We start from the raw sequence: 7,847 nt of genomic DNA, 5'->3' as shown, positions 1-7,847 counted from the left end.
TTTTGCCGTATACGTAGAAATGCAATTAGACTTTAAAGAATCACGTAAAACAGTTCTTCACTAAACCATATTTCGAAACTTCGAAGGCGTTTATTAAGAAGGAAATGGGTGTAATCAGAATAGGGTGTTATTATGCTTAAAGGATGGTGCAGATTTGTCTTTTTTATATACATTTAGACGTTTATTTAAACGCATGTTAGGGGCTGGGGGGGGGGGGGTCAGGGGTTCACGAATTGTTGTGGAAATTCGATCATGCGCTTGGTTTTGAAAGCTGAGGTTTTCGCCGCTCCAGCCTCCTGTCTCAGTCACCAAGCCCGCTCTGCCAGTGTGCCATTGACCTGCATTGACGTCATTGCGTCATTAGGTATCCCTTAGAAACACTGACTCTCAAAAATAGTATCAAATTAATTCAGCTGGCAAGGAGAGAGGGCGGGGCCGCGGGGAAACGGAGGGAGGGAGGGGGTGAATCGGAGGGAAGGGGGTAAGTATTGAGGATCTGCCATAAATTCGGAATTTCATTCCGACATCGGGGTCGTTATATAAACTTAAAACATTGACCGAGCGAAGAACACCGGGGAGACTGTACGTAGAGAGCGGGGAGACTGAAAAATAAATTTGTACATTTTTTTTGTATTCGGTTGCGAGACAAGGGTTGCATTTTCCCTACACCCCTGAGCTAAAAATAACGCACGGTTCCAGCGGACTGCAGTGGATGTCCATGGCCAGTCCACATTTAACTCTGCTTTTAAGCAACCGGGCATGTAGGAGATGTTCCACAAAAGGCATACAGGCGCGAAGGCAGACAGAGAGAGGACACATAAAGCATAAAACAGTAGTCATTAAATAAATTCTCATAATTTAAAGATGCATATACCTTCCCCTAGTTGTTCCTAATACATTGTAAAGGCAGAAGGTTCATAAAGCCTGATAAACACTCGTTAAGTTTTGTGCTTTAGGCAAGACCACACATACTGAGTGAGCAGAACATCGTTATTATGCAAAAACAAGACAATTTGCATTTCACTTTCACTTTACACAGCCCTGAGAACGTTTCGTGACGTACATTGTATTTAAAGTATAAGCATTAGGTTCAGTTTGAACAGAATGGATACTCTGTGTCGCATTTGTTCACGGATTTTGGTCGATCATCTGTTAAACACTCAGAGGGAGTGCCTCGTATTACCGACTCCTAAACACTAACCTGAATGGTAGATAAAGAGAGTTCAACCGTCCCGATAAAAAGTAAGAATGTCGATTGTACATAAACCGTATGTTCAATAAATTGATTCACGCCCAGCATTAGTATATATGCAACAACCGATTCCCTCTTCCCATTTCCCACGTCGTCTTTTGTGCACGATCGTTTTTTTTGTCGTGATATATCCTCACATTCTGATATTAAACCTTTATCTAATCAAATGTTCGCACATCTAACGTGAACACGCTTTCATCTATATTTGGGCGTTGACACACAAACAGCTACAGGCACGATCGCGCTTCTGTAAGGCTGGCGGTGACTTGAGGACAAGAGTGCGAGAGCGACGTCGTGATCCTGAAGCGACTGGAGAGTTTCCTGCATGCGCTCCCTGCCAAGAAAACCCGTCCCAAACAAATTACAGTTACTCTCATACTAATGTCGACCTGTAAATAAACAGAACCTTGTCACGTAAAAAAAACAACGAAAACACGAAAGAGCATTTCAGGACAAATGCCGAGCCACTGTTAAACAGTTAAAAACATGAACGATGAAGAAGGAACCGAACCCGAATAATCATGATGGAATGACTAGGAAATATCTCCCACGCGTAACTTGTTCGTAAAATTCTTTATTCAGAGTGACTGAAACAAAATCGAACTCTGATCAGCATTTTATTAATGGTATCCATCAAGCAAATGACCATAGATGTCTATCACGGGAGCTGTTTTAAGCATGCAGGAGCACTGACATATGACTTGCACTGCTAAAATACGTTTCCTTCTTTCTCCGGAAAAGTGCATCAGACATGACAAAGTATAACCGGTCCTCTTCCAAAAGAGGTCAGCCAGTCTGAATCGGACCCATGCTCAATACCCATTTCACAGATATTTTATTACATAACAGCCTCGTAAATTCGAAGGTACTTAAAGCTGAGGGTAATGACCAAAAGAACAAGGTCGTGAGAAAAAGTGGCACAAATGAGGCTTCGCTGCAGGGTTGCTGGATTCACTACCTGTGACACGGTGAGGAGTTCGAAGGACCTCAAAATAGAGCCGCCTTCAGATCAAGAGGAGTCAGCTGAGGTGGTTTAGGCATCCGATGAAGGTGCCACCTGAATGGCATCCCACTGGGCACAGACCCCAGGGAAGATCCAGGACCTGCTGCAGGGATTAGATCTCCCAGCTGGACTGTGGGAACATCTGAGGTTTCCTCTCAGGGCTGAGATTCACTTATACGGCTCAGTCAAAGTCCTGTCTTGAAGTCTATTGAGAATATGCAGAATGACATGAAGATAGTGACCAAAAGGTAATCCCTAAGTGGAACTGCTGCCAGTAGCGCTGGCACCAAACATTACATAACTTTAACTGCCATTAACAGAATCATAACTAATCAGACTCTTCAATCCTTCAAATCGAGTATTCGGGGTTTGTTTAAAGTACAATGTGTAATGATCATTGTGAGAATTTCAAAAGCAGCTTTGGAAAATATCAGATGACAACTGGGTACTATATAGTAACGTACCAGAAGATAATTGGGTATCAAATAGTTGTCAAATTATATTTAAGGGATTTGATATGGCACATGTCTTCTATAAGGCAAAACAAAAAAGATGACAAATCCATCTTCTAACCACTAATTCTAGCCAAGCATGGGGGGGGGGGTGCCCATCCCAGGCAGCCCAAACAGGGGTACATACAGGTTTAAATTTGAATTCTTGAACAACACAGAAATGAAAATAAAAGCAAATGTTAAAATTAATAGACCCATACAGGACACTGTGCCGAATGTCGCTGAAGAAGCCCTCTTGTTGTACCTGTTTAGCAAGGTACTGAACCTAAATCACTTCAATAAAATAGCAAACTGTCTAATTAAACTGGTGGAAAAAACTGGATGAAAGCATCGGATATGCAAATAAATGCAAGCATCCTAAATGATCCGGAAAATTCCGTTTCAGAAGCTGATCATCTCGCTGTTTTCAGCATATGCAGCTATCCTGAAACTCTGTTGCCCGAGAACAGAATCTCCTGTTCTGGCCTCCATAGTAAACAGTACCTGAACGTAGTATTTCATCACCTAAACATTTTCCTAACCTTATCACAGGAATTCGCTGTAGCTAATTCTGCTTTTAATGTCAAGCATTGTACATTAACAGCTGCTTGTTGAAATGCATGGATCTCGAGGAGTTTAGTGCATGAGTAGGAGATGTTTATGCTTATTCTTAGTTATAGAACGTAAAAGTCTTGCAATACAGGCAGACGATGGCATCATAGATAATGTCACCAGGTACTTAGTGTCTGTTGCTGAGTTTTGGTGCCTGCTGTTACGCCGGCGCTGATTTAAATGTACTGTGGAAACAAGGTGTCCTCTTCCGCCATATAAGCCATGAGAACAAAAACACAGGCACACCCCTCCCTTGGGGACCACCCAATAAACTGAGTTGTAAAGGAAGCACTACACATGATAAATGATTCAAAATATACCCCCCACCCAGGATTTTAAATAAGTCAATATTGCTGTTGTTTAAATACGCTACACCCCCTCACCATTAATAAAAAGCATCAAAATATTTGCCTTGGTTTCCGTTATAGACGGACACGGGCACACACACGTGTGTTTTAATTTGTTTGATGTCCTTCTGCCTCGTGGTGTTTCCATTCCATCTCGTATCAGGTGACACTTAGACGTTCTAGGAAACGGCCACTTTTGTTTTTGTTGTTTACTGTCGAGGGCAGTATCGGAGTAAGACTGGATGGGCGATGTTTGAATTTCAAGCTCATATTAAGAATCCCGCTCCCCCTCCCCTATATCTGTCTGTTTATTTTTCCTTCTCTCCTGCCTAAATGATGTCAATGGAAGCCGAGCTATAGAGCTATTTATAGCATCGCCCCCATCGCCCTCCTCCCGCAGAACCACGTGATGCGGTGCCGCTGCACAATAACCACCCCAAGAAGTGTCTGCATGAATAGAAACGGTGAATATTTATGAACGGACGTGTTCGATGCTGTTATCCCACGGAGCTTCTGCGGAATACCCGTTATGAAATGTGTTTATGGGTTTCTTTAAATGGGGATCGCCTGTAATATCGATATAGAATTGATATAAATAACACTCATTTCTTGAATAAACATTTAAATCATTACCTTCCGTTGAATCGAATGATTCCGTTTGGACATGAAAGGGCGACCTTTCCCAAACGGCTTTATTTGCCATTACGTGACATAATTTTACATCCTGCATCTCTTCATCGAGAGAAGCCTGCCTGTCTCTTTGCCATAACGAGTGAGCGATCAGTGCAGTGCATGCATGGACCACACTGCATGATTCTTGCAACCCCCCTTGTCTGTCTCTTAATTCACATGCTGTATTACATAACCTCCATAAATAAATGCACGGTTTGCTGCACAAGCGCCTTAGATGTAGAAGTCAGGGAGCTATTTATATATTGTCCTCTATATCAGAAAGAAATATAACAGTCCACGCGATCTATATTAAACGTAGCGAGTCGGGGCTAAATGTGAAAGTAATAGCAATACAGATGCCAATAACCTCTATAATGTTCATAAGCTTGTCGGAATAAATACGCTAAGAACTGCATGCAAAATGCTTTCAATATTGCGGTCTATAAAGCTTGCTTGTGTGGCTTTATTTTAAACTATACCACGCAGCTGATGTCCCACTTGAGAATCAGGTATTTTACGTTTTGCAGGATTTTCGGAGCTGCCTAGCGAGAAAAGAACGGTGCAATTTATATATAATTTACAGGAAAGCTGGTATTTATAGTGATCGGTATAGCCACCAAGGCTACACGTGTGACAACCACCTCTCTGTGTCCTTTCACAAGTTGACATGTTAGCACTCACTGGCTGCTATATTTGGTAGGCCTTGCAGTGCTGTTACTATTCTCAGCATTGTACATGAGGGGGCGGACTGTACTTTTTATGAAAGGGAAGAAAAAGTTTCCTTTCACAACGCATTACTGCCAAGTATACATTCTGGTATGTTGTTTTCTTGCAGATTTGTGGTGTACGAAGGTTTTAATCACTCACCGTTTATTTCTTGATTCAGTGCAACCACAAACACATGACTCCATTTCGTCTGTCAGTTTACGCACCGCCTTTGGAGGCGGAATCACCACAAATGAGAACATAAAAACGGACTCCGTTTCGGTGTTAAAGGCTGCATGTGCAGAAAAACTGGTCCCTTTGTTACGTCGACGTTTAGCTTATCATTTTCTGCATAATATCACAGGCGTAGTTCATTGCACACTTGTTTCTCGCTTCCATGGCATTTGCATGGTCTCTCCGTATCGCGCGGGTTTCCTCACGCAGGCCTAAGACATGCAATTAGGTTAAGTGGCGTCTCTCAATTGCCTATTGCGTGTGATTATGTATGCGCGCCCTGAGACAGAAATCGCATCCAAGGTGTATTCCTGCCTAGTGCCCTATGCTGCCTGGTAAAACCTCCTCCACATGACCCTCAACAAAACAAGCGAGAAACGCAATGCAAAATGGTTTAAGACGTTCTGAATTATCAGACATTATTTGCTTAAAATGAAATTGTGTGTGCAAGATCAATGACCTATCCAACATCATGGAATGAATGAGATATGTTAATAGACAGTATTCAAGTTTCTCAAGGGTCAACAGGTTTTAATAAAGGCATGTTTTAATTACCACCTCGTTTAAACCAGGTGATGTAACATACTTCCACATCATTATTTCAAAAGAATGAATTGTGACGTGGCGTAGAGTAAAATCCTTGCCCTGTGTTCCTGTAGGCCAGAAGTTGGCTTCTTTGCACTTATGGACAAGTGGGAATCCAATCATAGTGAACAGAGGTGACCCTCCGCTGAAAGATGACTGCCCTTAGGTTCCAGATTAAGGGTATTGTTAGGGAAAGAGCTCTTCAATTTGATCTGTATCCATTTCTAACCCAGCCTGCTTATATATATATATATATGGAGAACATTGAGAACATTCCTGTTTTTTTTTTTACACAATATCACTTTTGAAATGGTATTTTAGTCATTTCCTATGGTACTATCTGGAGAACACACACACATATATATATATATATATACACATACTCACTCAAACAGGTATTGACCTCAAAACAGGTCTTGGTGGTTAAGAACACGAATAGTACAGGAAGAAGAATTGTCTCCCTTTATACCTCTATTAACGTTCTCTCCATGCCGTGCTTCGTCTCTGCCATCTCAGAGTTTCTTGTTACTGGAGGGTCTGCAGTCTCTCTCTGCCTCCCCCCCACTCCAAGCTCATCTGCCCCCACATTTCTCCTGTTCGCTCCTCCTCAGATTATTTCCAGCACCAGCAGTGTGTGTGTGCATGCGCGAGTGTGCGCGTGAGGTGCCGGATGGCTTGTTTGGGAAATACCTGGTCACGATCAGCTGGAGTCAAGTCTGGCCAAGCCTACGTCGCCCCCTGCAGGCTATAAAGGGAAGCTGTGTGTTTTTTTCTCCCAAGGAATTAGAGAGAAAGCGGCAGAGAATGTAAAAGGCATTGACAGAGAAAAGGGGTTTAAGGAATGGAGAGGGGGCAAATGAGGTAAGATGGTGAGGAGACATCGAGAGAGTACTGAAACGGAAGTCTAAAAAGGGACCCAGAGCGTAGTGCAGAAGTTAAGCATAAAATCTTCACTATAGACACTACAAGACCTATTTTCTACTCAATGCCTCACCCATAAAACAGACTTTGTCTTTAATCGGAGCTAAATACCATTACCAGAATGCATACAAAAAGATTAAATAATGTTCATTGCCCTAAAATACAGTATTTTTTATGGATGAAATAAAAGTTTTTTTTATAGTTCAACAAGTCAAGAAGGCAGGCATTGTGCCTGGAGAGGATGTACGAACATAACTGAATCAGGCGTTCTCATTACAAGTTAGTCCTTCCTGTTAAAGTCTGCCTCCACATTGGGCAAACCTACTACATCGTACCGGCGTGCATCTCTCGTTAAATCGGCAAAGTGTTCCTATTCTGTTCAACTGTTTTTAATCTCGGCCTTTTTTTCTGCTCAGACTTCTGTCTACATACACTCAAAAATTCTTTGCATAGCAGATCCCACCAGCCCGGGGGTCAAATGTGTGTCATACTCAGGTAGCCTTGGAAAAGGCGAGTGACGCGCAGTCACAACTCAGTCTAGAAGTGAACCTTCCAAGTCTGCACTGTCTAGACAAAAACAAATAACCTTAGTAACGAGAAAAGCCTGAAAGGAAGTCTTAGGCTGCCTCCTAGTGGATGGAAACGGAAATGTATACAAGGCTATTAAAAACGAAAAGGAATCTCCCTGGAAACGGTAGAATGGTCACGTGGCTGTGGGAACGAAACATATTAATTGTTGGCTACAAATTCAGCAATCTTTTGCCAATTTAGGGAAAAAAAGACATCTCTCTTGAACAAAACACTTGCTAACAGCTTCAAATGTACTGGTGTCATAACAATCCTGGTTTCTCATCCATACATTTCCCACTGATGAGACAAGCAGTGCAGATTTGTTAGCTGAAACGCTTTTGTGGTGATGATCAACATGCATATTTTTTTGTCATTTGAACTCAACAGTATTCTTCTCTCTGACAAAGCAGTTTTACATTGGTCTCATTTATTAATGGTAACAGCAATGCAATCAT

General features: G+C 42.1%; 1 long non-coding RNA gene across 1 annotated transcript; it reads right to left on the bottom strand.

The window, feature by feature from the left end:
- Window positions 1-1,884: 1,884 nt before the first annotated feature.
- On the bottom strand, window positions 1,885-5,746 carry LOC125706263 (uncharacterized). The gene is made up of 2 exons (XR_007381955.1): window positions 5,245-5,746; window positions 1,885-2,460 (listed from the first exon to the last, which is right to left on the bottom strand). It is a non-coding gene; the product is annotated as an uncharacterized LOC125706263 (long non-coding RNA).
- Between the last annotated feature and the right edge of the window lie 2,101 nt (window positions 5,747-7,847).

The sequence above is a fragment of the Brienomyrus brachyistius genome, chromosome 13 (assembly GCF_023856365.1).
Source record: "Brienomyrus brachyistius isolate T26 chromosome 13, BBRACH_0.4, whole genome shotgun sequence".
Classification (NCBI taxonomy): Eukaryota; Metazoa; Chordata; class Actinopteri; order Osteoglossiformes; family Mormyridae; genus Brienomyrus; species Brienomyrus brachyistius.
This window is presented reverse-complemented; position numbering and strand designations above follow the sequence as displayed.